The 14,310-nt window shown below is 46.7% G+C and overlaps 2 non-coding genes across 2 annotated transcripts; both read left to right on the plus strand.

Moving 5' to 3' along the window:
• Window positions 1–3,780: 3,780 nt before the first annotated feature.
• Window positions 3,781–3,853, plus strand: trnar-ccu (transfer RNA arginine (anticodon CCU)). Its single transcript has one exon. It is a non-coding gene; the product is annotated as a tRNA-Arg (tRNA).
• Window positions 3,854–3,859: 6 nt separating this feature from the next.
• Window positions 3,860–3,931, plus strand: trnam-cau (transfer RNA methionine (anticodon CAU)). Its single transcript has one exon. It is a non-coding gene; the product is annotated as a tRNA-Met (tRNA).
• The last annotated feature ends 10,379 nt before the right edge of the window (window positions 3,932–14,310 follow it).

The following is a 14,310-nucleotide window of genomic DNA, read 5'->3' on the forward strand; positions in this document are numbered from 1 at the left end:
AGTACAGCAAGTACACTGTGCTTAAAGGTGTAGGTACATTGGGGCAAGGGCCTGAAAATAAAGTGTTTTATAAAGCACATTTACCTCGTCCATCAGTAGTGACAGGGACTGTCCCCCCCCCGGAGACACGTAAGTAGTAAGTGGGGTTTTTAACCTGGGACCTTCTGGTTCAGCAGCTTTTGTGGATGCTACCTCAGTAGTGTGTTTGCCGGGCCTGGGGTCAAACTCTCAAACGTGACTGCTCTCGACGCGTCGTCAATGTTAACATTGTCCCCGGTGCCAATATGGAAATATATTGAAATGTCCAACTGACAGAAAGAAGAGAAGACGCTCGGCAGGCCTGGGAGCTGTCAGGCGTGTTTCCAGCCGTCGGGTCGGAAGTTTTTCTTCTTAATGAGGCAGCGGTTGCGTGGTTTCTTTCTCCTGGACGATGAAGAAACGGGACGCATTTGGAAACTGTCCTAATTAGCCACTAGATGCTGACTGCACAGTTCTGCCGAATGCCTCGGTTTTTTAAATAATTAAAAAACAGAAATTTGTACAGGGGAAATTCCCAGCGTGCCTCAGCCCAAGGGCGCCGGGATGTCTTCTTCTCTCAGATTTCTACCTTCTGAGAAGTAATCAGGAATGGAATTAGGTGGAGATTATCAGTGTCAGTAACCAGGTAAGATGGTGGTACAGTCGCTACACCTCAAGCTGTACTAAATCCAGACCTTTCTAACTACCCTCTTATACACCGTCTCGGTTTATACACCGGCCTGATGGCACCCATGAATGCTGCTTCGTGCAAAGTGTGGAGGCGACCTGGTCCCCAAAATGCAGCCTGTGGACCACGATCATCTGATAAATGAGAGAAGCCCATTCAGAACATCAAGTCCACAACATGAACCTATACAGTTGCCACAGTGTTGTACACTTCTAGCCTAGTGGGTTTGTCTTCAGGGAAATTATTCCATGTTCTCGCCTCACCCCATGTAAAGTTTGCACCCTTATGTTTAGGGTGATGCAGAAAATGTCCTTGTCATAAAATCGATGAGAAACAGTGATTGTAAGAAATAATTCTGACACTCGTGAAGGGGTTTTCTAATAACGTGGCGCTTTTAAAGTGACGGTGAACACAGCGTTCCACTGGAGCTCAAGAATAACTAGCTGATAATGGGCCTCATGCAGATATTGCATTTATTAAAAGCCATTTACAGATACCGGCCATTTATAACATGAACAATGACTGAACAGGTTTTTTTGATCAATTTGATGTTGTTTTTAATGTACGATGTTTTGACTCAAAAGAATAAATGTAAGTGATACACTTCAACACAGTGTAATGTGTCCTCTGCTTAGTGAGCAGTGAGCGGCCATGAAAGCCGCCTGGGGAGCAGTGTGTGGGGACGGTGGCACCTCAGCATTCGAACCGGCAACCTTCTGATTATGGGGCACCTTCCCTATCCGCTGGGCCATCACTGCCCTGAAGTAAATTCCAGTTCTATCGTTCAGTTCCATGTTCATAAATCCCACTTAATTCACTGTTACAAGCAGGACGTGGGGACAGTCAACTAGAGCATAAAGGATTCTGTGTGGATTATTTTTTTTTTCACTTGATTTTTGATCTTCCATTCCATAGTTAACACCGGCCGGTCTTGATATATATACCGAATCAATGCAGGAAACGAGAGATGGCACTTCAGATACGAGCCCGCGCAAACGAGGACCGCAAGTGCACCACTTAGGACGGGGCCTTTCTCTCAACTGCCCTTTTAAGCCAAAGAGTGCTTTGGTGACCATAAAAGCCGAACGTAGACCAAGAAAGCATCTCGGTAAGAGGCAGCCTGAGGGTCTCCATTCGTCCACATGACATCTTCAGACTCCCCGTCCATCTGTGCGGCAATTGAGCGGAGAGTGATGCTGCAGAGGTGTTCCTCGTAAACATCGCCTCGGCCACCATTGCCTTGTTCTCATCTTTATCTTATATCCTCTTCCCTTTACTATTCTTGTTCTTAAACAAGTGGAGTCTTCTGGCAAGAGCAAGAACAATGGATTCTACTCTCATCTTCTGTGCCATGAAGACCTCGTGCAGCAGAGACCAAATGGTCCCTTCATTTACATCTTTAGAATCCCATGTACACGTAATCGTTTAAGGTACACTGTTACGCAGAGACAGGAAACAAACCGAACAGATGAGGGGACGGCATCTATATTACCATCATCATATGCTCTGTGTTATTTAACAAATGTGTGTGCGTGTGTGTGTGTGTGTGTGTGTGTGTGTGTATTTCAAATACATTTATTGAGTTTTCAACATTAACACTCTTAACAACAGAATAGAGGAAAGAACAACACACACACACACACAACACTCCAGAGCACCATAACACAAGGGACATTGATTTCCATTATAAGGCAAACTGAGCAGAGCACGAGTGAGCCACACACAAGCAAATTAGGCTGTCGTAGGAAATCCCTGCAGTATAGAGGATGAAAGGGACGCTCTAATATGTTTCAGGTATGTGTCCTATATTTTAACGTAGAGTGCATCACGCGTGTGATAGATTTGTTAGGGATACGGTCCATGATGAAGTTGGAACCAAGTTTTTGGTTCTAAAAAAAGCAGGCATGTTCTTCCTGGCCACGAAAGTCAGTAGTTGAAATAGCCTTTTTATTGTTTGCCCTTAAAGCCATGACTATCTGGTACACGCCCAGTATAAGACACGGATCTGGTATAGAGGTATACCAGATTTGAAGATGGCAGACAACTCACTCACAATATCCCAATAACAGTGGATAAGGTCACCTGGCTCCAAGTTACATTCACAAATGTATTTAATAGAAGCTATTTCACATTTTAAAATGTCACGTGACCTTTGAGCAATTTGCAAACGTTTTTCTCATAATAATGGGACAAGCTGACAAGGAGGCATTAAAAAACAGTTTTAAAAGTTTAATGTCCCTCCCAACGTTTAATGCTTTATTCATTCCCGAAGTTGGCCTTGGTTTGTTTTTTGCTGTCTCCAGTCGGTGACAGATGCATGGCTGTCCAGGGGTGACTGGCTCCGCGACTCAGCAAGACACTCTCACAGCCTCGTCCCAGAGACTCCTGTTGTGTTTTGCTGCTGGCTCAATGCATGAATATTCATGAGCTTCCTTGTCTGCTTTAAAAAAAAAAAAAGCCTCGTGCATGTACGCCACCGCTGAAGGGGATCCTGGGATGCCAGAAGGGAAATGTCCTCTGTGTTTTCCTGAGGTGAATCAATGTTTCATCAGCAGTTCAACCAGGGGCCTTGCAGACAGGACTGACTGGGTCACTGTGGTTCTGTAAAATGCACATCCAGATTATCATTTCCAGATTATGCATAATGTAGAGCCAGGTGACAGCCCCCTAAAAAAATAATGACTAAACATATTAATATAACCAATATAATGGAATGGAGTGATTGGTTATTGTGCAATAACAGTGCATAATATCAGTTACTTTTGTAGGAAAAAACATGTAAAAACATGTGCAGGCTTTATGTGCACATGCAGAATGCTTTTCATTCTGAAATACAGGCTACAGTTCATAATGGTCATAGCGACCCCCATTGGCATTCAGGGGTCAGTTCTTGTAAGAGGGTGACCTAGTCTCATATTAATCTTAACCCTTCCAAGCACTATAGAAGATCTGATCTGTGCAGAACAATCCTAGAGAGGCACAGCTTTATAAAAAGTAATATAACCTTGATAAACCCCATTGATTTTTCACTTGAGTGATAAATCAATGTGTAAAAATACTCCTGATACCAATAAGCCCTAGTGGCCTAATGGATAAGGCACTGGCCTCCTAAGCCAGGTATTGTGTGTTCGAGTCCCATCTAGGGTGATGAGCAGCAGAGTGGCGCAGCGGAAGCGTGCTGGGCCCATAACCCAGAGGTCAATGGATTGAAACCATCCTCTGCTACTTTGTTGTTGTATGGGTGGTGGTAGCCTAGTGGGTAAAACACTTATGAACTAGAAGACCCAGGTTCAAATCCCACTTACTACCATTGTGTCCCTGAGCAAGACAAGAGTGTCTCCAGGAGGGGGACTGTCCCTGTAACTACTGATTGTAAGTCGCTCTGGATAAGAGTGTCTGATAAATGCTGTAAATGTAATGCAATTAGAAAAACACTCTACTTTCCCTGAACAGTACAACGTTTGCATTTTTAGACGAATGGTGATCTCTCGGTCTCGGTTGCTTTTCTAAAAGGCGATAAACATTTACCAAAAAAAGCACACTGACACTATTTCCACGTCAAACGCATACAATGGCCGTACAGTCTCACATTCGCAGAAAGTCACTCAGCCCACATCCCCCTCGCGGCATCATCTGCACTGGCCCGAGCGCTCCACCATCAGATCCTTATGTAACGTGAAGACAGGAGAAGAGGAGAAGTCTTCATGCCTCGCGCTTGTCTTCCTGTGGCAACTCGATTGTGCATTAGCTCTCCCCTGGGGTGAAAGGCAATGCGCTGTATGTATGTACGCATGTATATGAGCATGAATGAAAGGAAATAATAAGAAGGAGCTAGTGCAGTGAGGGTGGATGTGAATGGAGGAAAGTAAGTGCCGTGGTATGTTCTTTCCAATAAAAAGAGAGCGAGAAGAGGCCTGCGTCAAGCTAATGGGCATAACATGTGAACCGATGAGTTTATGCCTTTTTTCCACATTTTTTTGACACGTGCATAGTCACTTTGTTGGAATATACAGGCAGGGATTTTGGCCCAATGCAGGCGAATGGTGTTAAATATTTGATAGTCTGTAGTAACGCATTATTCATGGATGCAGTGCATAAAGGCAAGGGCTGGTTATTTCGATTAGAATTGTGTTGCATGAATTTATAATTCCACTGAACTCGCAATACTTATGCCATAGATGGTAATCCTTTCGGTAAGAATAAAAAAGGATGCCTTTATTTGTCACTGTATGCACATACAATGAGATTAAAAGCAACTCCTTTAGTGCAGAAATGTATGTAGAAAATAATACAACAATAATAATAATATAAGTAGCCAGAAATTGCTGAAATATCAAAATTACGGCACTATATACATAAGGAAAGAATAAATCATTAAATAAGGTTTTAGATACAGTGTTATATGTAGTGTGACTTGCATATTATTGTACATTGGATTATTGCAAGAATCAGTCCTGAGATAACTAATTTTTCAGATTTTGTTGATATACAAAATTAAAAAAAACACTAATGGAGTCTAGGCTCCTAACAGCACTACAGGCTTGGTGTCCCAGTTTTTATGCTGATAAAATATTCAAACGGAATGTCTGGAATCATAAATGGTGTCTAGCGTGTTCCCGGTGCCCCGGTATTGGCGTGGAGTCTGACCTGTTAATTGTGTACATTGAGCTTTGGCTGCACTCAGGCAAACCAAGCTGCTCCATTATTAACGTGCCTGAATCACATTGCAGGCCCATAAACCGGCCGTTATCATTTAGGATCCAGTGTCTCATTAAGAAGCAAGCTTATTCGATTATTGCGCCCAATGGGCTCGGAGCGTCACGGCCATTCAGCCATTTGTCATTTGCAAATTCCGGAGGCCTGGTGCTCACGGGGAAATCTGACAAGCGCACTCCAGCAGAAACTGTAGATGCTCCTCAGGTTGCGAGTTACAGTCAGGAGTCTCAGGTGTTCGCCTCTTCTTCTTTTCTTTTTTTTTTTTTTTTTTGTTTTCCTCCTCCTTTCTTTTTTTCGTCCCGCTGAGTTGTTGTATAAACCAGCGCGGGACACACTCTTTAATTCATGAGGACCCACACAGGGTTTTCGGAGTGGGGCCCAGACGTATTGGCCTGGTGAAAGAAGGCCCGAAGAAAGGTCTGGAACAATGGCGGCCGGGCCTGCTCCGTGAGGGAAAGACTTTAAATGTATACCGCAAACTCCAGCTACTGTTCCGCATTGATGCGATGTGTCGTGATCCCTGACGGAATGCTGGCCGGTGCTCTTTGGCCGTGCGGAAGTCAGCGTTCTTCTGTACAGTGGCAACAGAAGCCTGATGGGGAGCAGCACATGTAAGCAGCACGCATCACGGCCGTTGTCTGGTCATGCGGCGCAGCACTGGTACCCGTGCGTCAAACGTGCTTTTTATATATTTAAATATAAAATGTTTATATATTACATTATGTGTCTTTAATTCCACAGTCAAATCCTGCCCAAAAGCCTATGCCTATAATTGCAGTATGCCTGTGAGGGTAAATGAGGGTAAATGTGGTTTCACCTTGAATGATCAAGATATAATTCCAGCCATGGTAAAAACCACAAATCTGCACAAAAAATGATTAAAAACGCTTAATAGGAGACGTGCCGTTTCTCCACGTCCTGCTTCACAATGGCAGTTCTGTTCAGACACCGTGGCCCTTACAACACAGCATTGCTGAGATCAATGTGGGCGACAATGAGTGCCCCTCTGGCACTGAAGAGCACTGGGATGAGATGCTGTCGAAGGTCGAATCAAATCCCCTTTTTTCAGACACTTAGTGCAGGCTCTTCTTCATTGAAAGGTTCCTAAAAACCTTATTTGCATTGACCATTCATTCATTTGTTTGTTCAATCATTACCAACACCATTACCAACACCATTACCAAATACGGCTCTTAAATGCACAGTCTGGCAAAAGAATTTTATCTGGACTTCACTACTCATTGCGGTCACACACATCCTCTCATGTGGTTTTGCAGTGCTGGTAAGAAAACCCTATACATGGTTACGCTGGCTGGTTAGACTACCCTATATGTGAAACCCAATAGTGGCCTTGAGCGAAGGTCTGACAAACAAGCAAGTTAGTTAATGGAGAACATGGGTGTTCATTGGCTGATTAATTAGTTGAAGTACGTTGAGCAATGAGGAAATGTCAGTTGAGACAGGTGGGAGTGTCCCAACCACCAATTATGTCTGTCACTTTTAAATGGGAGGAGCCCATAAGCATGACTTCCTGCAACCATGCATCTTACTTCCTCATTCCTCGTTTGAACACTCCCTCATCAATATGTCACATGCATGAAGTAGAGCAATTTGTGTTGCCTTAAACATGATTGCATCACCCAATGAACAACCTGCATACTCAGAACTAGAATCTTCAGTACCTATTCTCAACCTGCAATTTTTCCCATGAAAATTGTCCCCAATCTGGCAACGCTGAGTGCAAGGTCATATCTCCTCCCATCCTCCTGCGATCCAATTTGTTCCCCACACCGAACGTTCTTTAATTCAAGAATTCTCGCAGGTGAAGTAGAAAATCTGACATAACATTTTAACACTTACAGTTGTAGTGGTGACAGAACTCAGAAGGGTTATGGGTTCAAATCACGAGCCGGTCGCCAAGGTGCCACTGAGGTCCCCACACACTGCTCCCCGGGCGCCTTTCATAGCTGCCCACTGCTCACTTAGTGTCATGGGGACACATTTTGTTGTGTCATCGTGTGCTGTGCTGCAGTGTATCACAATGACAAAAACAATCCCTTTCACTAATTAAAACCTCAGCATCACTTCAGTCAGTACTTTTAATTAAAACAGTAACTTTTTAACTTCATTAATATGACGTGGACAGGTCCTATGGATTTTTTAAACCACAGAATCAACTGTTACACTAAATCCATGCAGGGCTCTAATATGGCGCACAGTTAGAAATATGTAAATATGTGTCTATTTCTTTTTTTTTTTTATCCTTTCCAATGGTTAAGTGGCCACTTGATGTAAGTGATGTCTGCATGCGTTCGAGCTTTCGCTACTTTGTACCCTTGACATATTTTGAGGCGGCTTTCCTCAGAGACCGCCACCGGTGGGGGTGGAGGGGCCATTGCACCGTGAGTCAGCTAAGAGACGTTCCTCTATCCCTTCAACGTGAGTCAGTCGCGGGGTAAGCACACTGCTGAGCAGCGGAGGCGAGCTAAGTGTTCATCTTCGGGATGAGACGCGCATATGCGTGATTACGTGTTCCTGCGGCCTGCGAATGATTTCGACCGTGTGTGTGTTCGGCCTTGCTCCTAAAGCCGTCTGTTCACAGCCTTGCACCCCAGTGACATGGCTCCCAATCGAGGCCTCGTTTACACCCTCTCCTTGTGTGCCACAGGACCTTGCTATGTGCTCTAAATGTTCTTTTCCAGGCGTCCGCCGAGCCTCTTCGTCTTGTCTCCGTAGTGCTCTAGTGCGATCTCGGCACAGCGATTTAAAAATAAAAATGGACTATTGCTACCACCAAAGAGACTGAAATACTTCATACTATTTAAAACATCTTTTTTTTAAGTGGACTGATTTGCTGGGACTGATTTGCTGGGACAATTCAAATCTAATGCTAATGCATAAAAAATATATATAAAAAAATGAAATAGCTCCTCAGCAGCGGAACCTGTGTTGCCAGAAGCACGATTATTATCATACTTACCTTCTGTACGACGTATGATCAACTGGCTGTGCAGACATACTTGGCTTGTTGGCTATGCGCAGTCGTCTCACGTGGAATGATGAATGGTTCCGGAGTTCTGGAAGATGCAAACAGTGAGCATACGCAACATCGCCATCAGACTTACAGAAGTGAGTGGGAGAAAGACCCCAGCTTTACTGGCTGATTAAAGCCCAGTAGCACTAAGAGTAAAACCTTCTGTCGCTGTTGCAACATTTAAATGAGATTCTGGGCTCATCCTACCCTCCACACAGGTAGAGGTGCAAACATTCTGTAGGCAAAAGTTGCATTATACACTGAAATATGCACAGTCTATGATGATAAGTGATATTGAAGCAAATTTTCAGAAGCTGCTGGCGTGATACTTTGACATTTAGGATCTGGCAACACTGAGTGGAACAATTAACCTTTTCATTAAAAAGTTTACTGTCCTCATCCCTCTTCTCCCACGGCGGAACCCGTGACGGGGCCCGCTCTCAATCAGAGCGCCCGAGTCAGCAAGTCGCTCCCGCACTCCGGGATCCGCAGCTCACGTCGATATATCCACCGACGTGGGGGTGGGGGGTGGGTCAGGATTTCTCAAGATCGACACTCGAAGCCGAAGCTGGAGAAGTGCTGGGCTGCGGCAGATAAGAGCGGGATCGGTGCTCGTAATTCAGCCGGATCCGACGGCTCCTCCGAAGTGAGCTCCTCTCTCGGTGCATTTTGATGGGCTCTCTGACCCCACGACCCCACATCACTCCAGCTGCATTGCAGAAACAAACGGCGCTCAATAGCCAATCCTTCTCTCTCGGCCTCATTACCTCGACAATGTCACGACTGCAGCACTGCTGCAGCTGCGTTACGTTGTCATTAGCATTTTATGGCCTCCGCATTGCATCTGCAAGGCTGGCCCCGCTCCGGCTCCCGAGCAGACGGCCTGACTGAGGGGATCGGCCGAGTACAAAGGAAAAAAAGAAAGAACGTGGAGATTAATGTGAGGTATAAAAGAGAGAGAGAGAGAGAGAGAGAGAGAGTGGAATATGTTAGGAGGAGGAAATCCCGGGCAGGAGGATCCCAGCTCAGCGGTTTTTCTTTTTTTTTCCCTTCTACCGCACACCCCGGCCAGGGGCTGCTGACGCGGCTGCAGTCTCCACCCCCCACACATGCACACGCACCCCTCCGAGGTACGAGGGAGCAAGGGTCTAGAGCCTTTCTGAATTTGCAGTCACTCCAGTGCCTTGGCAAATAAAACCGCACGAACCAGATCGTGCGACATTTCGTTCGTCTTCCTTTTGCATGTGTGTGTGGGTGCCTGTGCTACATCAGTGTGTTTGTGTGTATGCAATATTTGGAGTGTATGTTCTCTATATCTCCGTGTGTTAATCACAAGGTTGTGAGGCGTGTGTGTGTGTATAGTGAAGTGAAGTGAAGGTCATTGCAGCACAGCACACAGTGCACACAACAGAACGTGTCCTCTGAGCCCGGGGAGCAGTGTGTGGCACCTTGCCGGTCCGGGATTCCAGGTCCGTATCTGCCCCCAAATGCTCATATATTTATGTACTGACGAGTGGGTGTGAGCACGTGTGACAGTGTGTTTGTGAGCAGGTGGGTGGGTAGCTTGTGCGTAGCTGTTTGTGTGCGGATGTGGTATTTTTAATGTTAATTACTCAACTCACAGGGGGGGGCATCCTTCCATTACCGGCAAGCCAAATAATCATATTTTCACGTTTTTATGCATTAGTCATTTGAATTAAATACAGCCGTCCTCGTGCTGGTTGTTGCAGGCCGCTGTTTACCGCTTCATAACTTGATTTGGTGTACGCAGGATACGAAAGAGCTCTGGGGATGACAGAGGGCCGCTGCCAGGTACCCTGCTACCCCTGAGTATCTGCGCCGAGGCGGACTCTGCGGCGAATATCACCCCCCCGCGCCTGGCTCTGAACTCAACCGGTGCACATCTGCGCGGAGTGAGGAGAGCGGCCCGTAAAACAGCCACTGGGGGGGAATTGATGTTTCCAGGCAGCTGCGCTCGGGAAATTAAGGGCATCTTGCAGCGTGTCTGCCTCCCCAGTGATGTCCTGCGAATTGCCCTCCCCGCTATAAAATAAAATTAAAAATGAGATAAAATAGCCGAGCCTGTGCCAGCGCAGACACCTCCCGGAAGTGGCAGTTCATTGCCGGAAAATCTGACCCTTTTTTTTTTACAAACGTTACTAAGACTATGGGCATTAAAATATTACAAATGTTTTTCCATCATTTAAACCCAACTTTCATAATTTTACTGTCGGACGTGGATATGGATATGTGCTGTTTATTGATGCAATCCTGTATTGTGTTTCCGATTGTCATCCTTTTGATGATAGTTGCAGTGATGATAGCCTAAATACAAATTTCACAATTATATATTTCCTCTTAATTTAACATTTTATCTGTCAATAAATCATAACGATGGTCAAGAGAATTACTCTTGAGAAAATAACATTTTGCAATTTGTTGGTCACTATGAACACATCCACATTACAATGAGGGAATTTTGCACGAATTTTTAGACTGATTTGGTGGACTTTTTTATTTATTTATTTGAAATTCATTATAGATGTATCACTGTCTTATAGCAAATTGAAGAAATAAGGTAAAAAATTCTCCCAGTGTCACAGATCAATACTCTTATCCCTGCTTTGCTGCAGCAGGGCTGGACCAGTATCCAGTGAATGTAGGTCACTCTGGATAAGAGCTCGAGCTAAATGAATAATGCAAATGTAAATATATGCAAAATAAGGTTTTTGAAGCTAATGTTTGACGACGAAGGTAGGATCTGGGCACTTTTTGCATGGATTTGATGTGGACCAGGCACATTTTGATCCACTGGAAGTGGACGTGGGAGTGGTTTAGTGGTTTGATTTTAACAGCAGTGGCTCTGTCGCTCAATGCTTCAGCATTGGGGCTAAAGTGGTTCTCCATTTGCAACTTCCTTCCCCCTTTCTCATCTCTGATCAAGTAACTCACATATGTGTGTGTGTGTGTGTGTGTGTGTGAATTATATTGGCTTAGATACTCATTTGCAGCAGTGTCAATACCAACCAGTCCAGTCCAATACCAGTCGAGTTGACACAGCTTCACACAGCACTGCTGCAGACCGGCTTGAACGCTATCTGATCTTTACCAAGCTGCTGAGGGACCTTTTCAGCCAGTTTTTACCTGAAAATGTGTGCCGGCACGCATGCTATTGCTAGCTGCTATGGCTAATAATGAAACCATAACATTAATACGGGAGCTTGACTGTAAATTTATCGTGAAAGTAAACTTGTTATTGAAACATCTGATGTCACTAAATGTTACTAACCTTTTTTTTTTTTTTGCACTAGATCAGAAATAGAGCTGTGTATTACACTTTGTGTTGGTCTGTTTTTATATTAAATAGATGTACAGTACAGGCCAAAAGTTTGGACACACCTTTTCATTCAATGTGTTTTTTTTATTTTCATCACCATTCATCACATTGGTAGGCCAGGTCTCCACGTTTTGTTAAGTCCATAACTCCACATGTGTTCATTCATAGTTTTGATGCCTTCAGTGAGAATCTACCAACGTAAATGGTCATGAAAATAAAGAAAACACATTGAATGAGAAGGTGTGTCCAAACTTTTGGCCTGTACTGTACATTTTTACACCTACAGTCTTGAAAAGGCAATCGGTGGCGTTTGAAATTCTAGTATCGTGGCACCAGCCCGGTCCAATACTACAGTCCTTCGGTTCATTCAAAATTCAAAATGTACAGCGAGAAGCTACATCGCTTTCCCAGAACCTTCGCAAGTTGGCGACTCAACGGCCTGGGCTCCGTGCTGAAAAACCCGTTGCCAACAGGGGCGTTGGGCGTCAACTTGTGGAGGTTCTGCCACCTCGTGCTGGTTTTGTAGAAGAGCTAAGCGCTTATCTCTGCAGTCAGTTTTATTCCACCGGAAGTAGACGGACAAGCGTGGCTCACGGTGCTATATTAAAGGAGGGAATTTCGCGCAACTCTTTAGGAGAAGAAGACGAATGGGGACAGACAATAAAAAGCTGCAACACACGGGGAATGGCAAGCTGGAGGTGGGGGGTGGCCTGTGATGGAGGCGCGCCACAACCCGGGCCTGCAGTAACTCACTCTCGAAATCGAAAAGGGACAGAGTTGATTTACAAAGGGGGGGGGCTTTTTGCGCATGAGACGTGAGCCCCCCCTTTAATTGTCCTGGCGTCGGTGCTCGTCCTTGAGAAGTGATCCGGGACGGGGGTTTTTTGGCGCGTTGGATGGTTCCAGAAAGCGCCTGTGCACGAAGGGAACGAGAGTGAGTGTGGGAAGGGAGGAAGGAAGGAAGGATGGAGGGAGGGAGGGAGGGAGGGAAAGGTGACACCACATTCTCGACTCATCGTTACAGAAACCTCCCGAACGTGCGCTAATGAGACGAGAGCCTCCAGCGGCTCAGACCTGTCCTCTCCTCCCCTCGTCTCCTGTCCGGCGGACAGCGGTCCCCTTCTAACCCCCCGGCCATCCTCTCAGCGTCTCCCCACAGCAGGACCGAGACGCACACGCGCATGGACGCACGCGGAACATGCACACAGCCCCCGTCCCTTCCCCAGGGGCGTGGCTCCCTGACGCGCCGGGATACCCCGGCCGAGAGACAGTCCTCCTCTTACTGCAGCCCCCCCGACCGGCACGTCCGCGCGCACATGCGCGGTTACATCACTTCTGTGAATGGTGGGGGATTCTCCGATGCTGCATAATAAGAGGGCACCGCGGCACCGGCGGCGGGGGCTTCTCACCGGCCTGCATGTTCCGAGCCGAGCCGCATTGCCGGCCAGGTGTCAGGGGAGAAGGGAGGGAGGTTCTACATCATCGGGCACCGCGCCCATCTCCGAACAGGAGGCGGTTCATTATTGACGGGCGAATCGAGGCGTCCTTTTTATTATGGGGGGGCCGTGTCAGAGGTCAGCGCCCCCCCCCCATCCGACTAATGAAGTGGGGCAGGTGAGGGAGATGCTGACCTTGGAAATCCAAGCGTGCGAGTGAGTGAGTGCGTGGGCGGGGTGTGTGTGTGCGTGTGTGTGTGTGTGTGTGTGTGTGTGTGTGTGTGTGCGCGTGTTGTGGCTGCACACACTGCGGCTGCTCCTGTCAGCACAGTGTTATGTAACGGCCTGTCTCCCGGCGCTTTTAATCCCGGCACCGATGTGTGCCGCGCTGCATCTGTGGGTTCCCTAAACACACACACACACACACGCACACACACACACACACACACACACACACACACACACTCCACTGCCCTGCGGTCCTCGGAGGAGGCCGAGCGCTTCTGAGCCCCCGTCACCGCACCGACGGCGGAGTAAATAAAGCAGACATGTCGCCATGCCGCCGCCCTGTACCCGCTCGACGGAACTAATCGGAAGTGACTGACAGCGCCCCTCATCGCAATAATTGTGACGCGCGGACGTGCCGGTCGGGGGGTGCCGGTTACTTAATCCTGCCGCGGCCCTGCTTCTCCGAAACGCCGCGCTCAGCACCAGCGCTGCGCGGGAATGCGACGGCCGCTTGTCCCAGCTGTCCATCTAGCAGGACGCCCATAATTATGTCCTGGCCAAGATCTTTAATCCAGGACAGAATAGCAAGTGCATCAACGTGGGCAGGGTTTTGCCGCGCTGGCATTGTTTTCGGGGCGCTTTGTTGCAAGCTAATGCCCGACATATTTTCCCATTTAGCTAAATGTGTCTGGCTTGGTTTACAATGTGGACGCTGGCATTACGGAGGGCTTTTGGGACGTGAATATCCTTTCAGCTGCTCGGCTGCACAGCCAGCACCCCAGAATCCCCTCGCCCTGTCAACAGAGCGCAGATTAATACTGTCATTAAAATACGTCATTCCACAAGCCAGGAT

Source organism: Denticeps clupeoides, chromosome 14 (genome assembly GCF_900700375.1).
Source record: "Denticeps clupeoides chromosome 14, fDenClu1.1, whole genome shotgun sequence".
NCBI classification, from domain to species: Eukaryota; Metazoa; Chordata; class Actinopteri; order Clupeiformes; family Denticipitidae; genus Denticeps; species Denticeps clupeoides.